The sequence below is a fragment of the Sus scrofa genome, chromosome 9 (genome assembly GCF_054392235.1).
Source record: "Sus scrofa isolate SSC_HxYL_T2T_F1_AM1 chromosome 9, Sscrofa_HxYL_maternal_Yorkshire_Landrace_v2.0, whole genome shotgun sequence".
NCBI classification, from domain to species: domain Eukaryota; kingdom Metazoa; phylum Chordata; class Mammalia; order Artiodactyla; family Suidae; genus Sus; species Sus scrofa.
Window position 1 is genome coordinate 101,089,182 of NC_139391.1, and position 25,055 is coordinate 101,114,236.

The window sequence follows — 25,055 nt, forward strand, 5'->3', positions numbered from 1 at the left end:
TGACAGTGGCTTGTTAATTACACTAGTGTTTGCTATTGACCATGAATAAAATATGTTTTATAGGGAGTAAAATTAAGCTGGACCAAAAAGGATGAAGAAAGTTTTGCAAGAAAGAATTGGGAAGGCCCTTCTGATAGAAGCACAATCTGGAGACATGAGGCATTAATGTGTATAGTTTATGTAAGAAGCCACGAAATTAATATCTTACATGAAAGGGATAGCATATAGTGAGGCAATGAGAGCTAGTTCTGAAAATCTGAATGCCAGTGATGTCTGATTCTTTACAATCTTTGATCATCCCTGGAATACATACTAGTATGGCATGCAATAAAGTACACTAAACATTTTGGAATATTCACAAATATAATGTATGTTCTGCCCTAAGGAGCTCACATTTAGTGGGGAAGTAGGCAAGTTTGTCAAAACACACATTATGAGGCAAATGTGCAAAGAGTGATACAACCCAGCAAAGAACTGTGAGATTTTAGAAAATTAAGACATGACAGAGGGAAGGGATCAGGAAGATCCTCATGTGAAAAGTAGCATTTAAGGTGAGCCTTTTGGCAGGTGTGGAGAAGAGAGGAAGATTAAAAAATATTCTACACACTGCAAGTAAATAAGCAATAGGCAGAAAAGTCCTAAGGGAAGGTCATGAAATAGTTGGTATTTTAATTTGCCTAAACATATTTAAGAAAATCATATGAGGTAAATTCAGGTACTAATTGAATATCCATGGACAGCTAATTTGATTTCTCTGAGCAAACAGTGTATCACATGAAAGAGATATTCAGTCTGTTCAGTCTTTTACCCTTCAGTTTCCAATGGAAATGTTTGAATATCCCATAAAAGTTGTCATCATCTTTATTTTTAATTGATGTATTTAAGTATATTTTGGGTGTATGGTACCAAGCCCAGAACCATAATCTAGTTAGAATCAGTAGAGCGTAATAAAGAACATGGTTTTAGTAATCAGGACATACAGGCTCAACTCTGACTTTTGACTATGTGACCTTGGACAATACACCTCTCTAAAACTCAATATTTACTTAAAAGATGAGGGTAATAAAAGATCTACCCTTTTGGATGCTTCTGTAGATTACATGAGGCTTAGATGGTAAACTTTTAAAATGTATCATGGATAATACACATGGAGCAATAGCAAAATGATTGGCATGGTGAGTGCTCAGTAGTATTTCATTTTAATAGAAAATACAGGAATGGAGTTCCCTTCTTGGCTCAACGGTTAATGAACACGACTAGGATCCATGAGGGTGTGGGTCCCATCTCTGGCCTCGCTCAGTGAGTTAAGGATCCGGTGTTGCCATGAGCTGTGGTGTAGGTCACAGACATAGCTTAGATCTGGTATTCCTGTGGCTTTAAAAAGAAAATATAGGAATGCCTTCCAACATGAGGTATCAAGTCAAGTGATATAAGTGCTGAAAAGATAATAAGTGTAATGAGGAAGCCAGGAGTCATTCTTTACAATGGAAAGAGTGAGATGAAGGCTGCGGAGTCAAGGAAGGGCACAAGTAAGATATGTCAAGAGTTAAGACAGTGATATGAGCAATCAGGTAAATACGTAAGCTGTTTTGCCGGCAAGAAAGATAATTTGTTTGATTGCCTTCTCCCTCTAAGGTATTAAATATTGGTTTAATAAATCATTTCAGTCAATGTGGCTACACTTGATGAAGTAGATGTTAATTATTGTGATTGATTTTCTATTTTTCTGTCTTCTAAAAGGATTGGTAAGCAATGACTAGGTCAAGATGTATAAAATAGAAGAGAGATGAAAGAACAAGATGACTAGAAATCTCTGTATTTACAGCTAGCAATAGAGTTGTTTGATAAAATGATCTGTCCAGTTTATGAGGACAGGGGATGGATGTAGGTCATATTATAACAATGGAATCCAAGGGAGAAATAGATGTTGTGAGGTGGGATTGGAAAGGAGGAAACTTTACTTAAAATTATGTTGATTAATATTTCATTTTTTTCTTACATCCGTCATTCATTTGAGACAGGAAACAACTCTAACTTACAAAATTATTTAAATTTTTGTAAAGGGTATTAAATTGTTTAACCATAAAATTAAATGAGGTCTTTTTTTGAATATCATTTATATAAGAGAACATAATATATATCATATGTATAACAAAACTTATAAAAATTGTTACTGAACAATAGTCTGTTTCCATAATCTTATTATATTTCATTTGCTATCGAACTTGTGCCTAACAATATGTGATTCCTTTTAGCTCAGAAAAAGAACAGTGAGTTTTACTTTATGTGACAACAATGAATAGATACTATAGCTGAATAACTAAGGTGATGTTATATCGCAATCATTTAGAAGAATAAAATGCATGGCAATAAGGGGAACTAGAGACAGGTAACCTATGTGTAGATTCTTTATTATAATGTGCTTTCTGATATGTTATGAGCCAAAATATGCTTTACGAATCATAACATAACAGCTACAAACAGTAAAGGTTTTGTATTATGTGCCCCTTAGTTCTCTTGATTTCACAATTCTAAAGGCATTCCGCTGATAGCCTCGTCTTTCAACTATTTTCTCTTAAATAGCTCTTACAGAAGAATGAGGTTTATTTGAATGAACGTGTTTCTTTTTTTTTTTTTTTCCTGCCTTTACCTGCTGCGTGTAGAAGTTCCCAGGCCAGGAGTTGAGCCCATGCCACAACAGCTACCTGAGCCGCTCTAGTGACAATGCCGGATTCTTAACCTACTGATCCACCCCGGAAATCATCATAACTTTTTGAAGTAGTATTTTTCTTAACTCTTTCCCTTGGTATTCCAAAAATATGTTTAAGAAACTTGATAACACTACTGAAGTTGTCGAGTATTATGGCTCAAGGCTAGACATTATTATGCAACGATGAAAGAAAGCTTAGACGGTGCCATTTTTCCAATGTCCAGAGCCAGTTATCCTCACCATTGAATTTGAGTTGTGTACACTCCAAACTTGATGCATGCTACTAGGAAAGATGACTCCAGACTGGATGATTTGAATTATTTGCAAAAGCAAATCAAAGTCATTGCTTTCATTTCACATACCAACATTGTCAGAGAGGCTAGGAAATGTGAGTGATTAGGAAATACTGGGTATTACTCTGTCAGATCTCAAAGTTCTTTTAAATTCTTAAAGAAATACTTAAGCATTTTTAAACACTATTCTTCAGTCTTAGATTAAGTATAGGAAGATCAGCTGTTTGCTGGGTCTACAAATACTGATTTTTGTACTGTTAATCTTGGAGAAAAAGAGCTTATTTTAAGCCACTGTTCCGAACTCTTATGAGCATTAATCTGGCACCCTAGTGGTTTGCCATACCATCTTTCAAAAATAAATAAGCTCATATATTTTAGAAGATAATAGTTTTTTTTCTTTTTGATAGGTATACATCAAACTCATGGTATGTTTTTCATTAAACACAGGAAGAGAGAACCATTTGTGGTAGAAATTCCAATAGAAAACATATTTACACCCCTCTGATCTTTATTCCAGTCTGGGTAATAATTTTTTGATTTGTCTACTACTTTTTTCAAAGTTCTTACTTTTCATACTAATTGGGACCTTTATTTAAATGGCTTCAGCAATTTACAACACATCACAGAATGACCTCTTAATGTGCATTTAGTACCAAGATTTGTATCCACTGAAATATAAGAACTGTATACTAAATAATTTATAAATTCAATGAAATAAGATACTGTATTAATAAAAAGGGAGCAACTAGATAGAAAGAATTGTTCTTAGAAAAAATATTGAGTTTTAATTCAGAATTACATATTTAGTCTGTCACAGATTTACCATTTCCCATGCCAAATAAAGCGATAGGAGTGCTGTGAAAATTTAATGCTTGTTAGTGTTGGTGAATCACAGTGGCCATAAATAAAAACTGCTATAAAACTTCAGAGCATTCTTTTGTGGGGCAGGGAAGGTTCACGTAGTGTCTGCTCCTATGCTTATTTCCAGACATTTAGGATTCACGTACCCAGCTTTTAATAGTATGTGCATCTACTTGATGGAACATTTACCAAGTTGCTTTATTCAAAACAATGGATATAAAAATACAGAGAAAAAGTGAAATGGCTGATGTAGATTTTCAATCAAAATATTTGATAGCTATCATTTAGATAACCAAAACCATTTATCTGTTTGTTTCATGCTCTGCCCTTAAGTCATCCAGATGAGCCCAAAAGAAGGGAGCGGAATCTGCTCTCGAGAAAATTCCAGATTTCAACTCTAGCACTAGGGTCCCAAATAACAAAGAATGTTGATGACTGCACTTATCCATGTACTTCCAAGTGGTGAACCCTTTTGCTTCTGAAGCCAGGGGAAGCCGACACCCCGGATACTCAACTCCAGGTAGTACAATGAGGTGCTGGTTTGAGATCAACCTTCTTATTTCATTTTACTGAGGATGATTAGCATTCCTCAGCATTGATATGTCCTGATGTTTGAAATACAGTTAGCTCTAAAAGAGTTGTTTTTAAATTTACTTAACATAAATGACTCTTTCTGTTAGAAGTAAATACTGGTAATGATAAAGTTAATATTAACAATCACTAGTTAATGAATATTTACTATTGGCTAGAAACAACACTGAGATTTTTGTGTAAACCATCTCATGTAATCATTACAACCATTCCAGTTAGTAGATATTTTCCATCCTTTTATAGATGAGGAAACCAAAGCCCCCAGTACAAGAATTTGTAGAGAAAAAAGAATTGTTATATCTGTCTGACAACAAAGCCTTTGCTTATTTTTATTTTTGTAAGAACACCTAAAACGAAACCCTCTTAATAAGAATTTAAGCATGCAATGCATTGTTGTTGATCAAAGATCCAATATCGTTCAGCAGATTTCTAGGCCTTATTCATTTTGATTAACTGAAGCTTTATGCCCGTTGACTAGTAATCTCCCATTTTCCCCTTCCCCCAACCCTAAAACCACCATTCCACAACTTGATTCTATAAATTTGACTACTTCATGTACGCTATGTAAATGGAATTTTTAATTTTTATTTTTTTTGCTTTTTTCGGGCCACATCTGTGGCATATGGAAGTTCCCAGGCCAGGGGTTGAATTGGAGCTACAGCTGCCAGCCTACACCACAGCCACAGCAACACAGGATCCATGTCTGCAGCCTACACCACAATTCACAGCAATGCTGGATCCTTAACCCACTGAGTGAGGCCAAGGATCAAACCCTCGACCTCATGGCTATTAGGTTTGTTAAATGCTAAGCCATGAAGGGAACTCCCTGGGATTTTTATTTTTAATCACTGGATCGCCATTTAAGAAGGTCTGATTGGAAAAAACTACTCTTCAAAGGTTGCAACTATGCAGTTATGTATAATCATTATGTACAAAATAATGACAGTAATTTCAAAATCACAGAGTCTTAAAATTCTTAATATAAATTCTTGCTACTGGATTTTAAGAGCTAAACATTTCAGAGACTATTACATTTCGAAGTAGTTAACTAGAGATTCTTTATCTTTTTATAACTTAAAACTCACAGTAATACCTAAAGCCTTTGGAAAAAATTAAACCTTTTTCTCTAAATATACAGGCTGCTTACAAAAATGAACACTTGGAAGTTCCCGTCGTGGCGCAGTGGTTAACGAATCCGACTAGGAACCATGAGGTTGCGGGTTCAGTCCCTGCCCTTGCTCAGTGGGTTAATGATCCGGCGTTGCCGTGAGCTGTGGTGTAGGTTGCAGATGCGGCTTGGATCCCACGTTGCTGTGGCTCTGGCGTAGGCCAGTGGCTACAGCTCCGATTCGACCCCTAGCCTGGGAACCTCCATATGCCGCGGGAGCGGCCCAAGAAATAGCAAAAAGACAAAAAAAAAAAAAAAAATGAACACTTAGTCCCACGGAGAAGATTTATTCCAATCATATATTCATTATACATGTTTATTTAGAAAATCGTATGGATTTCCATATAATCTTTCATTTTTTTTGAAGTGAACCATAATGTATAGTTTTCCAGTAATGCATCACTAATCATATACCATTATTTAATTTTTATTTAAATAAAAAGATTTACTATATAAAAAATAGTGTTTGCAATAGCAAATAGTTCTAGCCTCTTTTTTGTTAATGCTTATGATGTTTCAGAGTGCAAGTCATTATTACAGATTTCCAGAAAATTTTAAGTAAAACTCAAGTGAAACTTCTATAATATGCCTGGTTGAGGCTGAAATAATGCAAAACCTCTGTGTTCCACAGGATTTACTCTCTAAACCATAAATCCCTTCCTAATATCCAAATATTACCCAGAATTGCTGGCATGTTGAACCTGGTTCACATAAAGGTTTATAAGTTTTGGCAAACTTTTTGACAAATGAATGAAATCAGAGACTAGAGTCAATTGTCACTTTCTATTGCGGATGCTTTATTGGAGGCATTACTTCTTAGAATTAATGAAATGGACAGGATGTATGAAATGTTAAGAGACTCATCAATCTTTTAAGAAGAAAGAGAAAAACAGTGTTTACATAATGTGGCTGCTCTAGTTTTATGGTAAATTATGAGTTCCATTTAGAGATAACAAGAAAGCGACAACTATGAACACTACAGGTTATGTTTTTGTTTTGAATTTAGCTCTTTCATTTACAAAAATGTTTCCAGTGGTACTAGATGAACATTTGGAATAGTAAATTATAAACATTGAAGCACTTGCCTTGACTATCATGAACCTAAAAATATATAAGGGATTAGTTAAGAGACCAGTTATGCATTATCTCAGTATTTCTGCACCTCAGGATTTGGTTTGTGTTTCATATTTCTGCTTATGAATTTCAGATACAAGTATCTGTTTGTATCCTGGGTCAGTCCTGGTTGCACCAGCTTGAATTTATATCAGCTTATGTTTATCAAGTCCTCTTCTTTCTCAGGCCCCTCTTGTCCTCCACCACGCAGTGAACTTATGCACCAGTATCCATGCAACTGTGTTGAGAACCTGTATCATGCTGGGTTTCTCCATTACATTGAATGGATTGAATTACGTATTTCCAATAAATAAAAAGAACTATTTTATAAGAGCTTTTGAAGATAGTTCAGATAGTTCAATGGAAGGCTCTCACTTTTCTATGATTTGTAATGATACCCTGAAAGATGACATGACAAAAATAGGCCAAATACCCTGGCAACATGGAGATGCACCAAATGAATCAATTGGTTGGTAAACTCACAATATAGAGACAAATTCCAATTCAAAACTTAAAAGAATATGTTTAAGATTTGGGAAATGCAATGAAATCTTGCTTTTGATCATTTAACTTCCTTCCTCTACCACTGAAAATGTAATTTAATAGCTGCTCTTTTATTTTTGATTCTTGTTTGAAGCAGCCTGATGGCTTTCATCATTATCCTCATGATACAGCAAATGCAGAAAAGTAAAAATAATCAAATTCCCATGTAAGCAGAATAAAATATAATGTTCAGTTAAATAATTGAAATGTTCAGTATTAAACTAATTTGATTCTCTTTCCATATAGTTTTTCTTATCAAAATAAAGTATAATAATTATAGTTTCTTCAGTAATATTTTTGTTTATTTTTGTTTTATTTTCTTTTCTAAAAATCTTACATGTAGCTACAATTTAGCTATTTAAGATGGTATCTAGATTTATATTATAAAACAATAGAAAAGAGTTAGAAGATACCAATATCAATATTAAATTAATTGGCTAAGTTGGCTAAATTGTTATCTTTATGTTGTTATTTTGAAAAGAATGATTTTTTTCTAGTAATTTTGTGTATTTTAAGGTAGTATATGCTCTAATCTTTGGCAAAGTGTTAATTTACATATTTACATTCCATTTACACATATTAAAAAGCTTTACCTATTTCAAAGTAGTATAAATCCCTCAGATCTGCACACTCAGATTGTCAATGAATAAGTGCAAATCTCTTCCCACTCTCCAACCCAAACAAGAATACAGTTTATGTTTCATTAGGCCAGCTGAAGAAAAAACCTTTCCCTATCTTGTGGTGTTATATTTTAATACTGGATTGTCATAACTTGAGACTGAACTCTGTGTTCATTTTTGTTGAAGATTCTTTCTTGCTTCAGAAATAAGCAGTATGTGTTGATTATGTACTCTAATTGAAATAACTATTCAGGAGATTGGAGCACCATTCTTTATAATTCAGTGTGATAGTGTATTCCATCACCGGCAGCTCAATTTCTTTCTTTCACCATCTGTTCTTTCTTTCTTTCCTCTCTGCCAAAAATCGATAGAACTCAATGAGCAAAATTGAGCTGTTCCATAACCCAACCATATTGGGATTATTTTGTTCACAATACATTGACCAGTTCTTACACTGGTCCAGTTTAATTAGGTAAGCGCTCTGTTTATAAAAATGCACATTTACTAAGCTGTAAACATCAAATGAGTGTTATTAAAGCAGCCAAAATGTTATTGTTTCAACAGTCAAGATTTTAAGTTGGCAACACTTGGCAAATGTGAAGCCACACACTGTTTCCAGCTTGGAAATCCATGCAGCAAGAGCTTTTCATGAGGATCAACTGTACACATCCAAAGAGATTAGATAATTAAAATTTTAAATGCAAGGAAGTCTGAAACTATCATTAGAGATTTTAACATATATAAGCATGTTCCTCAAGACAAGTCTATCACAATATTCACAAAGTCCTAGAATAATTTTCAGCTGTGTAATTCCATTTGAAATCTCTAAAGTTTTCTGCACAAATAAATTTATCTCATATGATTGTCACAAATATAAATACAGCAAACAGTAGGAAAAAAAGTTTGATGACATTTTATAATAATCCATAATTGTCACAGCATTTGCTATTGTGCAATCTATTAGCATAAAAAGCACTACAGCAAAAGACTCATAAATTTCATTTTAAAAGCCACTGTGATGTTAAGCACCTTGAGAAACTGCAAAAGTTGCACTCTATATAGACTTTAATTTTGTGAACTTTATATATTACAAAAAGTCATTTTAATTTTTAAATGAAATCCTTTTATAAATAGGAAGATGAGAAAGATGTAAAACAATGCATTTATAAAAATGTTTTATAATTACAAGGCAGTAAGTCATGGTAACTGAGATAGGTTTGCCTCTCACAACTTGTGTCCAGGCTGTGTCAACAAAGCTGCTTTCACCTGATGTCTCATTCATCTTTGCAATCTGAAAACTGAAATTGCAGTATGCTTGGTGACACCTATATTTGTCCTTTGCTTTTTTTAATTTTCTTTTACATTTCTTGCTTGAACTCTCATTAGTTATAGGCACTTTATTTTTAAATAAAAGTAGCCTAAAGAAAAACAGTTCTTTAGGTCTTAATAACTGTTAAATATGAAGCTATTTAATAGCTTCTCTATCAAAAAGCTTTAAATATTTATGCAAGGGAGCTGATACCGATTATGATCATTTTTAATGAATAGAAACTAATTTTTACAATTGATTTCCTCTTTATTATGTGCATTAATAACAACACTGCACTTATTGTGTTATATAATATTTCTTCCCAGGAAAGTGTAATTCTTTTTTTGATTGATTATAGACTATTCATTGTGACCTAACAGTGAAAAGATGGTCTTTGGGTTTTTTTAGGGCAAAGAAGAAAATGCTAGAAAATATGGTCTTTCTTAATATTTATGGATATTAACTCCAATACATAAAGAATAGAAATTACAATAACTCCTGTTAAAGAGCTATAAACTATAATTAATTTAAAAATCCTTCACAGCCACTTACTCCACAACAATTTGCTCCAATAAACAAAGATTATGATCAAGACCATTTATATAGATATATCAATGATATCCAGTCTTTGAAATGGTAAATCAATGAGATTACATAACCTGTAAGCCAGCTTATTAGTTTTATTAGTTATTAAGACTAACATAACTGGTTATTATGAAGACTGAATCATTGGTTTTCACTCTTGAAGAGTTATGGCAGAGAGAGGACCAGGGTCCAGGGCTTATACCCACACTTGTTTTTGAACATTTTATGATAGTCCAATATTTTCATAGATAACATAAGTAATGGAAAAACTTAATGGCCTTATTTTCTTTTCTATATTGAGAGGTGTTTTTATTTAATCAGAATTTTATTGCCAATTTACAAGAAATTTCCAATTTTTTATCACAAGACTTAAGGTATTTGAGGATAATGTGGGGTTCGAAAAGCTAACTATATATTAAAATCATATGGCAAGGAGGATTAAAAATAAAGTAATGACACCTGACCTCAATGCAGGATCAATTATAGAGTCTCAATTTTTTAAGCATGTCAGGTGATATTAATATATGTTCAGTTTTAAGATCACTGTTACAGTTGTGTATAGTGCAATATAAACTTGATCCCTCAAGAAATTAAAGCTATATATTACAGCCTAGTAGGAAAGAATTTTAAACCATTATCTGAAAAATTTAGATAATGAAGACAATCTTAAGAACACATATTAAAAGATTAACTCAAATGGCAAAAATGTTCATATACATTGTGAACTAGTAGCTATCATGTTAGGATCCTAATTGGTTCTCATCCTATTCTGGAATGATATTCCATTTTATCAATCATCTAATTTACTTGCAAATAATATAAATTAATTTAATAAAGGATATAATTTCCAAAACTAGATAGCCATTTCCCTCTAGATTGAAAACAATGCAATATTCTTATTTAAGCTTTCAGCATAGTTTTATTTCTTGTTAGTTGTTTGTAGAAATTCTCTTCCTTCCTTTTAATAAACACGTATATTTGTAATATTGTTGTTATCTTTATTAACGCAAGCAAAGACACTGTAGAAGCCTAGCTCTTTGGTAAGTGTTAGAAACAAAACAATAGAACATAGATTGCTATGTCAGCATGTGGGCTGCAAATAGAACAAAAGAGTTTGTAAATACACCAGTACACTAAATGAGTAAAAGGAGGGAATATGGATATTAACTTGTTTGATTTTTGTGAAAGTCATTCAAATGGAGGGGAAAAAAAGCCTCGGGAGACATATTTTATCTTATCACCTCTTGTTTATTCTTTATTGTCCTTTTTCAAAAGCTCTGCTTTCTAACAGTATCACTCTGGAACATAGAATCCCAGAATTTTATTCCTCTTACGTATGAATTATCCTTGAACTTAAACCATGGTGACTATTTATTATTAGGTAATACTTCACTTATTGAGTGAGATATGATTGTATAATCTGCAGGAATGAAAATAGTAAATATAGTCAAACAAAAATGACTGAACTCTGTGACCTCTTTCCTCTAATAACTTACAGCCACTAGTTGTTAGTTTAGCCTATGGCCCATTTTCTCTATTTTATTCAATCATCACTGCTATGCCAAATTTCAACAAAAAAAAATCTCAATTTGTATAGAGTTATTTTTCATTTGTTTCTTTCCTTTGTATTTGAGAAGAGATATTATGGTCACTTTTTATTTTAACCCTCTTTAAGTGATGTTAAGCTAGACTAAGAAATGAAGACATTACTATATATCTAAATGACAGGAAACTCTGCACCAGATGACTGTCATTTCTCTCTGTCTTATTCTATTAACGTCACTTACAAATTCTTCTTTACACTCCACCTCATAGTTTCTGCTGTTTCATGACTTTTATTGTCATGAGTTCTTCTTACAACCTTCTCTCTATGTGTCTGGGTGTTTGCCATACTCATTTCTCTGTGTCTCTAGTATTCAAACTCCCAAAGAGAGTATATTTAATCTTTTCATTTAGTGTTCAATAACGAAGTGTTCCTACTGAAAAGAGTTATTGTGCCAGGCCATGTCAGAGACATATAGAGCGCAGACATTGGCTCAGGCAGAGATCTCTAGTCCATTGAATTGTGGTTGCATGCATAAAGCATGACAGCAAACTACTGCCCTATTATTTAAAGATCGGCTTTGGGTAGATGGACACTCGGTTTCAATGACTTCAATCCATATTCAGCTGCCACCTGGACATCCCAATCACATGTCCCATGAATAGTGTAAGGACTGCATATGCCACCTCTGTCCTTTCCACAGTTCTGTCCTAATGAGGTCTCTTTCCTTGCTGTTTTTGCCTCTTCAGTGATTCCCCTTCATCCTCCAAATTCTTTATTTCTTATTTTATCTTACAAGATGCATTGCATTTTCAAATTTGCCTGCCTCTTCATCATCACATCATTCTGCTCTGTCAGTCACCTATGAGCTATAAAAATCTGAATTTTTTTTGCAATATTTGTTCACTCGGCAAAAATTATAGGGTACCTCCTATGAGATAGGCTCTGTACTAGGCACTGGGGAAACAGTAATAAAAAAAAAATAGACCCTAAAATTTCACAGAGTCCATTGTCCTTTCATTCACTCAATATTGCTATTACCTTTCTTATCATAATACTTGTCCTCTTCCATATTTTATGTAATCATATATCACATATACTCATGTTTACTATAAATATAGACTAAACTGGAGGGTCTGGATATGAATAGATATTTAAAATATATTAAAATGAAGATTCTATGTCACCTGGCCCTAAAACCAAGGGGACAAGTAATGTCTTAAGAATTAAGAACCATTTTCTTGATTAGGAACTAATTTCTAAAGGCATGGAGGCAATGCAATATAATGAACAAGAGCAAAGATTGTTAAGCCAAGCTGCCCATATCCTCTTCTCAAGTTATTTACTACATACTAGTTATTTACAAGTTCTTACTATGAATTAGGTATAATATTAGAATATACTACATAGGGTTATTGCTAAGACTAAAGGTGCTAATGTGAAATTTCCTGATCTCTATAAACAAATGGTGTGAGTTCTAACAGTTATACATATTAGGTCTTGTCAGGAAATATATAAGATTATCCTTTCTTGGGTATAGATAGAAGCCCAAAGCACAAAAGAGAAATGTTTAGCCACTGAGTACTACCTAAATACACTTCTAATTTTCACAATTATGTAAAAATTTTTGGAAATAAAACTATCAAATATATTCTAGGAATTTTGTTGCTTTTTTTTTTTTTTTTGTCTTTTTAGGGCTGCGCCTGTGGCATATGGAGATTCCCATGCTAGAGGTTGAATCAGAGCTACGGCTGACAGCCTACACCACAGCCACAGCAATGCAGGATCCGAGCCCCATCTACAACCTACACCACAGCTCATGGCAATGTGGGACCCTTAACCTTCTGAACAAGGCCAGGGATTGAAACCACAACCTCATGGTTCCTAGTCAGATTCATTTCCACTGTGCCACAACGGGAACTCCCAAAATTTCTGTTTTAATAGCAATTTAGATTAAATCATGATAATGGGCTAATCAGTGAATTAAGATATAAGCAGAATCACAAGAAAGAGTTTCCAAGCTTCAGTCAAGTATCTTTTACAAGTATTTACCTTTGGTTTTCTGATTTAACACCTGTATTAAAATAGCATTATATAGAATTAATTTCCATTTTCCATATAAAATAATTTTTTCAAAGCAGAAATATAGGCCATTGGAAATGATAATTCAGTTAAAAAGTGCTCAACAATTTACAGAGGAGTTCCTGTCATGGCTCAGTGGTTAACGAATCCAACTAGGAACCAGGAGGTTGCGGGTTTGATTCTTGGCCTTGCTTAGTGTGTTAAGGATCCGGCGTTGCCATTAGCTGTGGTGTATGTCGCAGACACGGCTCGGATCCTGTGTTGCTGTGGCTGTGGTGTAGACCGGCAGCTACAGCTCCAATTAGACCCTAGCCTGGGAACCTCGATATGCTGCGGGAGAGGCCCTAGAAAAGGCAAAAAGACAAAAAAAAAAAATAAACAATTTACAGATAAAGTTTCTCTCAAATATTGGTCAACATGAATTTATAAAATTTAGGGATGTAGAAAAATATATATTTATACAGTTATTTTATTGAGTTTCACTTATTTAAAATTGCTTATGAAGATTATATTAATTGAGGGATGATGCTGTTTTCTAGTCTCATTTTATGAAAATATTTTATCTGAGGTATTTCCATTATTTCCATTTATCTTTGATATCAGAATTTTCATCATTATTTAAGCAGAATTTAGAGTTCCCCAGAATTCTTAATTTTAACTTTTCTGTCCCTGAACATTATAAGGCTAATCAAAAATGTTCATATAAAATAAGAATAGTTAATTTTTTTGCCTTTTGGTGTGTATTTTCTCTCACCATATACTCACTGAATTGCTTCTTTAAGTGTGCTTTAAAAGGTATATGTACCTAACAAAAATAGACATATGTGTACACATTCATGTATATGACTACACACATATACACAACTCGAAGTCATAAATTTATACCTAACAAAAATAGACATATGTGTACACATTCATGTATATGACTACACACATATACATAACTCGAAGTCATAAATTTATACCACTAAGTATAATTTATAAGATTTCACATAATTCTATACAAAATGTATGAATTCAAAAAAGCTTGGATTTGGGAATCGACAACTTTGGGTTAAAATACAGCTCCAACAACTTGTGTGGTTCTTGACAAGTTACTTTATCATTAACAGCTTCTCTTTGCTTACCTATAAAATAAAGTTTAATGGTCCTTATCTTACTGAGTACTCAGAACTTGAGTTTCTAAAGGACTTACCAGGAATTGCATTAATTAATCATGTGTAGGTCTTTGACTTTGGTATTTAACTTCTTTTTTTTTTTTTTTTTTTTTTGTCTTTTTGTCTTTTTGCTATTTCTTGGGCCGCTCCCACGGCATATGGAGGTTCCCAGGCTAGGGGTCGAATCGGAGTTGTAGCCACCGGCCTACGCCAGAGCCACAGCAACGTGGGATCCGAGCCGCGTCTGCAACCTACACCACAGCTCACGGCAACGCCGGATCGTTAACCCACTGAGCAAGGGCAGGGACCGAACCCGCAACCTCATGGTTCCTAGTCGGATTCGTTAACCACTGCGCCACGACGGGAACTCCTGGTATTTAACTTCTAATACAAGATCTTAGTCTCAATGTAACAAGAGTTCCCAGAGGCTGTCTCATTGTGCTTTAGTAACAAATCTAATCTAGCTAGCTTGAACTGTCAACCAAGAAATGATGTTACTTAACTGTGCACGTCTATTCTCCTTGGTGTTTGTGGCACTAGGTAGACATAGCTACAACTTTGCTAAGCCACCAAGTACTGAGACCTTTTTTTTTTTTTTTTCTTTTAAACTCTTCAGTAAGGTCTTATCTCTGAAAACTTGAAGTGTCCAAGCTCTTTGGTTGCTTATAGGTAGGTTGAAATTAATGATTCCTTTCCTTTTTTTTTTTTTTTTTTTGATCTTTTTGCCTTTTCTAGGCCACTTCTGCGGCATATGGAGGTTCCCAGGTTAGGGGTCCAATTGGAGCTATAGCCCCTGGCCTACACCAGAGTCACAGCATCGCCCGATCCAAGCCGCACCACAGCTCACGGCAACACTGGATCCTTAACCCACTGAGTGAGGCCAGGGATCAAACCCGCAGTTTCTGTGACCTACACCACAGCTCACGGCAACACTGGATCCTTAACCCACTGAGTGAGGCCAGGGATCAAACCCGCAGCTTCATGGTTCCTAGTCAGATTCATTAACCACTATGCCATGACGGGAACACCAATGATTCCCTTTCAATCCAACATTGTGCTATAGGAGTAAAGCTTCTACCTGGATTTTAAAAAGTGTTTTAAATGAAACACATCTTTCAATTTTTCCTTAAACCTCCCTTTTTCTAAAAAAAAATTCCAGTCCAGAAGGATATGGGCTAAAAAACAAATTGAATGACCACTTATGTACTTAGAATCATATATTCAGTTTTTATCCCTTAAATTTGTTATGAAGTTTCTCTCTCTTGTCTACCTCTTCTCAGGTCCTAAAACCTGTGAGGGATCCCCAACTGCAATTCCTAAAATTTAGCCAAGTCTGAATCTCATATTTGGTTCCAGTGGGGCACTCTGCTTACTACCCCCCAAGTATCCTGCCCTTCTCACATTTACATTTGTAAAATCCTACTGGAGAGTATATGTAGCATTAACTCCACTAGCCACTCACAGATAGTGACAGCATCTAACTGTTCCTATAGGAGACTCTTATTAGAGAAAAATGAACTTAATAAATGACATTTTGGAGCAAATTGCATGTACATATGAGCTTCTGCACACTAATACAGAAATCAGGTATTAAAGTACTGTATTTATACTATCCAGTATGCATTACATGAAGATGAATATTTTGCTCTTTTGGTAACCGAAGACTCAAAATATAAACATTTTATTCCAAGTAAATCCAATAAGGTGATATGTTAAATGCTGTATACTTAAGCAGGCTAAACTCCCAGGACCAGAATTAGGGTCAGGATTAAAATGAGTACCTAGCCAAGCAGTTTTAGCATATATTGTTGCTATTCCTAATGACAAGCTTATATTAATGTGCTAAAAAATGAAGCATTAGTGGCATCAAATGAATTTAAGTATTAATTATTCTCAAGTATTTAAAGCTAGAATATACTATTCATCTTCTCTTTCTTAACAGTTGGCTTGTCAACATTTTAAATTTCTGTATGTTTTTGATCTTAAGTAAAGTCAATATGCAAAAGTATTTCACATGTGAATGAGCATGCCTGTCCTGCATCTGCTCTGTATCAGTTTCCAAAATTAGAATGTAGAGATCTAGCAGTTCTCTCCATAAATCAAGGTATTTTGCAACTTCCAAAGCAAGGAAAGATATACACTATCCAGTGAAATCATCTCTTGGGTTTGCCACCTACTTTTATAGCTTAGTAGAGTAAAAATCTTCAATGACTGGTTTTCCTAGTGTAGTGGACCTGGAACTCTTAGTGTCCCATGTATGTGTTTGGTATGATTTATGCTGCAAAATGTCTGTAGGACAAAGATCAAATTTTAATTTCTGGATTGAATTTTAAGAATACCTTAATGAAAAGCATTATATTTTTCCCATGTCAAAGAAGAAACTTCCATCCTATTTTTGGTAGATAATTCTATTGGGGCAAACGGAAAAAGCAGTTCTAATCCCTAAGGGGTCTGGGAACTTTAAATTCAGACAGCCTTGACACTTGCTAGCTCTGAGGTCTTCACTGCCTTTCATTACCTCTTTGTTGTATTCTCATCAGTAAAACGGAAATAATGCTGCCTACCTCATGAATTGCTTATAAGGATAGTGTTTATAAAGGGTGTGAAAGAGCACCTAATACAGGATATAACTAAAATAATATTAAAATGTTTTACCCTACAAAGTAGTTAATGATTTATAATATTTCAGTATCAATACTGGATGCAATTTTGTTAGAATTTGTGAGAATCAATGGGATCACTATACTTAGGAATATTTTTTACTCTAAGTTTATAGTACCACAGATTTTATTAAGAGTGAATATCTATCTCTGAAGGTTTAAAAAGCCATAAATTATTTCAGAATAAAATTGGGTTATGAATCAATCATATTTTGAGGACCAACTTATGATTTTTATGCTTATATTTATTCTTTCATGTATGAAAAGTGATGCTTTCCATTATGGGACTCTTGTTCTAATAATTCACTCTTTCTTTTCTGGCTTCTGAACAGCATAATGTCCAAATTATAAACCCCACTATAGTAATCCCATTAGAACACAATTGTCCACAACCACCCTGCACATAAGTCGTTATCTGCAGCTAATGGTAAAATTGGGTCTTTCTAGCCCACAAATTACTAGAAGCATTAACGCTTAGATTACATCAAGAGCTAAAAGAGCCTAACCATATTTTTTGACAGTTTATTCTGTGATTAAATTATAGTATCACTAAGTAACACACTTCTCAAACTGCAAATTGCCTTAATGTTGGAATGCTTTTCTCTAACTGGTGTGAAGAGGTGGTGTTCTAATTTTATTTTCCCCACAATTACTATGTCAGCTCCCTTGGAAATATAGCAAAGGTAGACTGTTAGAGCTTCATGTGGGAGTTTTGCATCTAGTGCTTTACTATTTAACAGGATGTATGTGTACTATATCCTGGGGAACATATATTTGTAAATATGAGTGCTTCCAAAAAACACCACATATTTTCTTTTAAATTATTGTAAAATAACAAAGGTACTGCAAAAAAATACTTTTATTTGCTTATTTTGAATTTTCTCATAGTGTAAAGTGTAGCAGTTTGGGGCAGACTGACTACTTCTGTGGGTGTAGAAAAAAATCTTTCAGTATTACCATGACTGTATCAAGCACTAAATATGAATTAGAATTCTATGAATATTCTACCTTTAAGACCCTGGCAAACAACTTGAAGTGACTGTTTACTATGCTCAGTGACAGATTTTTCTAACGTATTTCTGTAAAGAGGGGAAGGCAAGCAAAATATACAGTCCCTTTCTTTGAAAAAAAAAGGAGAAAGCAAATATAAAATATTTTAAGTTATTTATAACACAAAAAGTCTTTGCTTACCGGATCCAGCAAGTCAAATTAGACTTGTTTGAAAAACCAAACTCTTATAGAAGCCAGCTTTGAGAATTGGTCCATAAAAATTAGTTTAGGATTAAACTCTGACTTGTTACACAAATTTTGGAATCACTTGTCATCTACAGAAACTAATATGCATGATTTTCTTCTTTGCTGTAGAAATACTATATTCTGTACAGAGCGTCATGTTAAAAATTGTAGAAAAACAAGTAAAATTCAGGGTATCCCAGTGATATGCAACAATCAATGGAAGAACTACTAGCAATGGAATTTTACATAATTGTTTTTGTTCATGATTTATTCAGTCAATATTTTTGAGCACCTACTTTGTGCTATGCACTCTGTTATATAGAGGAGTTACAAGGAGGTACAAACATATATAGGACTACCCAAATGACACTTACTATCTAGCTGCACAGAGGGATAGTAAAAAAGTATGGCCAAAAAAAAAATATGGATAGATAGATAGATAGGTAGATAGACAGACAGATAGATAGGTAGATAGACAGACAGATAGATAGATAGATAGATAGATAGATAGATAGATAGATAGATAGACAGACACTATGATAAATGTTATGAAGCAAAGAGACTATTGTGAAAAAATTTAACAGTGAGACCATTTGTAGATTCTCATGTCAGGGAAGACATCACTGCAGTAGGATCATTTAAATTGAAACATAAGTTTCAAATTAGCCAAGTAGAAGAGGAAAGGGGGGTGGGGATAAGATTTCAGACCAAAGTTATAACATCTGCTAAAGACCTAAGACAGAAGAGCACTATAGTTCTCAGTGCGGGGAGGGAGGGTTAATAAGATATTAGGCCTGTCATGACAGAGACTTGAGCAAGAGTTGTACGATATAGTCCATGTTTGAAGAGAATCATCCTGATTCTGTGTCTAACGCATTGAATGGTAGAGTCAAATTTATTTAATTCTGTTGCATTAGTCCAGGTTAGAGAGAAGCGTATCTTCAACTAGGTGGTGGCAATTGAAAGGGGTGTGTGGGTTTGAGATTTATTTAAGGGTGGAATTTACTGACTTTTTAAATTTGGGTAAAACAACTGCACATGTCTGTCAATTTCCTTAGTAGTAAAAAATTTCAGATATCTTAGTCATAATATTAAAATTGCTTGAACTAGCTATAAGCCCTAGATCTTCAGAAAAGACTGCTAGTGCTATTTTCACACACTCTCTCGCACACACACATACACAATTCATTAAAGTAGGGAAGAATGCAAAACCCACATATTAACTAGCAGATCTGCCTTCCAAAGTCCCTTGACCTTGTTAAATGTCACTCAGTGTGTGGTTATCAGCAAAACCTTGTATGTGAATTCTCAGATTAGCATTCAACAGACCCTAGGCACAAGACTTTTGAGATCCCTACAGAGGTTCTTCATCTTTTAATAATGAAGTAGTTTATTTCAACAGATGTAGATATTTTAGAGTATGAAAAACAATAGCTAATAGTGATTTTGGGGAAATAGAGGTACCAGTGTGAAGGAAAAATAGGTTTTAATACTCAAAGGAACATTAATAACCAGCATGCCCTTGAATGCCATTCAAAAGAGGTTTTGTTTTTTTGTTTTTGTTTTTGCCTATGCATCTATTCCAGGTAATGTTAAAATTGCATAGAACATTCAATCACTTGTTCAAAATATACCAATCTTGAAAATTACAATGCTTATTGCTGTTTTTTTTTCAGAAATTAAAAAAACACAAAGGATTCCATATAAGTATTTTAAATCAGTGCTGGCATGCATAATAAACATTTCAAGTCTGCCTAACCACTTTTTGGTGGAAAGTTTAGTTACAGTAAAGATTTGGACTTGATAATGTTATACAGAGTTTCTTTAACAAAAGAAATAGAGACATTCTTCAAAGGATTAACATTTTATGAGTCAGGATGGAGGACTATAACTTCCATTCAAATAAATATATAGGGGAAAAATCATATGGATAGAACACACAGCTGGTGAAAAACCTAATCTTCCCACATACATTTCATGTCTCTTTGACATGTGTATCTTCACTGTATACAGACTTATATACATACAAACTTTCCCACAGAAACATGCCACATACGTAGAAATGAAATGTGTGTTTTATAAGTAATTCATCCTCAGACAATCCAGGCAATAAATACTAAGTAAAATGATAAAACTATCTTTTTCTGTGGCTCGTTCAATTATGCAACATTAATCTAAATCTTTTTCTTTTCCAATATATTATTTTGAAGATGCTTTGAAGTCATAGAATGACCCAAGAATACTGTTATAGTTCTCCCAAGAGCATGTTATTAAATATCACATTTTCAGGGGGTTATGATGACCTGTCATGAGGAAAAGTTTTGAAAGACTATTTTTGTGCTATAAGGCTCACAGGTGGTGACTTCAAACAGGAACTAAATCCAAAGAACTTAGTTGTAATATCATGAGCAAAACAAGCATATTTTCAGAGTTTCCTGGTGGCTCAGTGTATTAAGGATACAGTATTGTCACTGCTGTGGCATGGGTTCATCCCTGGCGCTGGAATATCCGCATTCTGTAGTGCAGCCAAAAAAAATGTCATGTTTTTTTCACCCTAGGAAGTCATAAAGTGTAAACCTCATCATTTTTTTTCTTCCTGGTGCATCATATAAATATTGGTAAACTTTAATTACAGAGGATGATACCAAAAAAAAAAGACAAAAATTTACAAAATTATAATTGGGAAGAATTTTGTAAAAATCTTAAAAACTGGAATCATTATAACATCTTGAGAAAGAAAAGGCCTTAAAGATATTCAGACATTACATCATTCTTTTTCATTTTAAGTTTGCTGAGAAATATTTAGATGTAGGTATTTTACAGAGGCAAAGAAAGACATAGAATCTTGCCAAGAGTTCACTCATAAATCAGATATAGCATTAAATATGGTATTCAGAAGAAACTTAAGCTTTCTGAATCTTCCTTAACTCTATGGGTAATCTAGATATATTTGAAAGGAATTTTTGATACTATGTTGCTTAAATATAAGAACAGTGTTGTTAATATAACTAGAAAATCTCAGATCCCATAAACAGAATACCTGCTGTAAGAGTTGTTTTATTGGATAAGTTAGAGTAGAAATGTGTTTAAAACATTTTGATTTTCCTCATTCTCTCCAACATAATTAAAATAAGCTAATGAGTTTAAAGAAGAAACAAGTATTGGAGCCAAGAAGACTGCATTTAGTAACCCTTCAAGGTAATATTTGATACAGTTGACACAATTTCTAATCTCCTACTTAGGAGAAATTCCCAAAGTGGAAAATAAGGGCTCTTTGAGGTCCAGTGTTTTGTCAGGTTGTTTGGAAAAAACAAGGCACACCTGCCCAGAGCACATCAACTGCTTAAAATGTAGGAGCTCTGGACTGGGAAGGCATAGAGTTGATGAAAGCTAAAATATATACAAATTCTCTCAGAAACTTCGGAGTAACTTAAAAAAAAAAGCTATGAAAATCTAATGGGAATTGAGCACATTTGAGTCTAATTAAAAGAGACACCATTTGATATAGGCTTGCGTATCCTGATCCAACCATAAGAAGAATCCTGCATAATGAAAATCTTGCATGGGAAAGAGTGTTGATAGATAGGTCTTGAGTTGGAAGTATGAGGTCACTGGTTTATATCCTGAGGAGAAAACCTGGACATATTCCATGAAAAACAGCTGCTTTTGTAAAATGTAATGTCTTGCACACAAGTGGAATTAAACTAGCTACTGTCATTGTAAGGATTCCACAACTCTCAGAGAGGTGGACATTTGGACTGAAGCATTTCAGATTTGCTGCTTCAGCATGAAAGTATAATTTTCCTTGAAATAAATCAATAGTAGAAAAAAAGATATTTCAGTCACAGAATATGCTTTATGACTTGAATTATTTACATTAACTAAGACATGCTTTATGGCTCAGAATGTGAGCTATCTTGTGTTTCATGTTTACCTGAAATGAATGCATACTGTATTGTTTGGTGAAGGGGTCTACAAATGTCAGCTAGGTGATTGATCATATTGTCTAAGTTTCCTGTTATAGTTACTGACATATATTTTCTATCAATTATTTGAAAAGGATTGTTGACATAGTGGAATACAAAAATATTTCTTTGTGTAGTTCTGTCACTGGTTGCTATGTCTATTTTTGAACTCTTCTTATTAGGTGAATAAACATTTCCTATTTCTATGTCTACTTATTAAAAAAGTGTAGGTTTTTTCCCCTGCCAGCTCAGTAGAACTCCCAAGATTCTGTGAGATCAGCTCTGGATTCCTTTGGAAAGTGTGGTTCCAACTGCGGTGGAATTGGATTGATTCAGCCATTGTCTGAATCTTAGCACGCCTGGCCACACGCACCCTGCCTTTCACTATATTTAAAGACAAAAACATTATTCCTCCCCCAATTTCTGATCTTTAAAAGTTGTGTTTCCTATCACCAAGGTTATAACCCACTGTTGGGCTGCACCCCACAGGCCTACAAGCCTCAGCCTCCAGGCGGAAGAAAGAGCCAGGAGACGGTGACAGAGACAGTGGTTTATTAGATGGAGGATTTTTTTTTTTTTTTTTTTGTCTTTCTAGGGCTGCACCCATGGCATATGTAACTTCCCAGGCTAGGGGTATCGGAAATTGGAGCTATAGCTGCCGGCCTATACCACAGGCATGCCAGATCCCAGCTGAGTTTGAGACCTATGGTGACGCTCTTGGCAACGCTGGATGCTTAAACCACTGAGCAAGGCCAGGTGTCAAACCCGTGTCCTCGTAGATGATAGTCATAGTAAATAGTCATTACTGCTGAGTCACAAGGAGAAACCTTGGATGGGGGATCTTAAGCAAAAAAAAATTCTGGAGTGACCCTCCACCATTTACAGCTGAGGGCAAGCAGAACATGTCAACAATCCTCTCTACCAAGGAGAGAAGGAGGCTACCATTTATAAGGGAAATCGGCATCAGGTTTGCTCATTAGTTACCAGGGAAACCAGCAGCTGGGGCATATCACTCACAGCCCCTCTAGTTAAGAACCATCATAAGGCAGATGTTTCCCTTTAGTCAACTAGCAGGTGGAGCTGCTCTGGCCTAAAGGGCATGGGGCAAGCACATTCAGTTCATGTGTGTAGGGTGTAGGTGAAGCAGGAACTGGTCCAGAGAGGATGTGCAAAGAGCAAGAGCACAGAGCACAGAGCACAGACACCCACCCTCTCTGATGAGATGGGGATTGGGTGGACCCCAGGTGGGTTTCTCCTTGTCTGGTGCTGCTCATGGCAATTGTTTGGCAAAGCAGAGCATAAACTTTACTTCTTGATCAGAGAATGGGAATGGAGAGATGGTATCCCAAAGATTCCTTCTCCTTACAGATGGAGGTAAGAAACTTTTAATTGGTTAAGAGGTGGGTCTGCCCTCAGAATTGGGGAAAAGAGCAAGCACACGCAGTCCTGTAGGCTCCTTTGCAAGAGGCAATAACTGTGCCTAACAAAATGCAAATTCCCAATTGCTAGATCTCATCCTGGAAAGGAAGCAAAGGTCACTTTCCCCACAGTGAGCCTCATCTACGCAGGCGCCGCCCTGTGGTCAGGCAGGGACCTGTTCAGGGTGGTCGACTGACGCCATGTTGGCTTTTTCTGGCTGCAGCTGGTTCAGCAGATTCGCTTCTGGGGCTTCTGCCTTAGTTGGTGTTAAGCCAGCATAGCTGTGAGCAGAGCTTGCCGGATTGTGGTGTGGAAAAAAGAAAGTAAGTTGGCCTCTGTACTGGTGTGGGTCTCTTCTTAGGACAAGATAATGGACTTAGAGAACACCAAACATTTTCCTGGTAGATAATTCACCCTCCCCAGCTGGCCCCATGCAGGGCCCGTGCACTAGCTACCTGCACCCCTGGATCCAGGACCTGGACCTGTGGAGACCCAGGACTCCCAGGACCAGCAAAGCCACCGCAGAGGGTGTGCGGAAGGAAACAGGTTGCCTGGGGCTGGGCTATAGTGATGCCCTTTCAGCCTATAGCGTGGGCGCGCAAACTGCTTAGGGCTTTGGCAGCTTCTCCCTGAGCAAACCTCACTGGGGATTTTGTACAGCAAATCTATTCCTGCGGAGCAACACTGTTTAAAGAGCATTTCAAGGATGCCTTCTAGCACCCCTATATTTATGATTAGGGTTCTAGAATTTTGTTTAGGTCTGAAGGGGCCCAGAGCAGAAGCTGGTCAGGAAGGAGCACACCAGATGTCTGCCTTTGAGCCACGGGCACTGCCTTCTTAGCTTGGGGGCCTGGCTGTTAGCCCCTGATTCCACAAGGCTCACTTCTCCACCTTATTGGCAGGAATGATCCTCAGAGTCCTTTAGAGAGGCGTTCCTGGCTCAAGTGCTTTGTGTATTTTGAATCCTTCTTATTAGGTGAATAAACATTTCCCATTATTATATCCACTTAAAAAAAAGGGTCAGCAGTTATTAATATATGGAGAATGTGAAGTAATTATCATAGAAAATATTTTCTAACTTTTAAAAAAAGTTTTATTGGAGTGTAATTTACTCAAGTGTTTCAGGCATATAGCAAAGTGAATCAATTATACATATACATTTATTCATTCTTTTTTCCCGTATAGGCTATTACAAACTAG

The 25,055-nt window shown here is 35.2% G+C and overlaps 1 protein-coding gene and 1 long non-coding RNA gene across 8 annotated transcripts in view; one reads left to right on the forward strand and one right to left on the reverse strand.

Moving 5' to 3' along the window:
- Positions 1-25,055, forward strand: part of SEMA3A (semaphorin 3A) — a 454,735-nt gene that overhangs the window by 264,047 nt on the left and 165,633 nt on the right. The gene's annotated exons all lie outside the window — the stretch shown is intronic.
- Positions 12,997-18,368, reverse strand: LOC146400049 (uncharacterized). Its single transcript, XR_014816012.1, has 2 exons — positions 14,896-18,368; positions 12,997-13,210 (listed from the first exon to the last, which is right to left on the reverse strand). It is a non-coding gene; the product is annotated as an uncharacterized LOC146400049 (long non-coding RNA).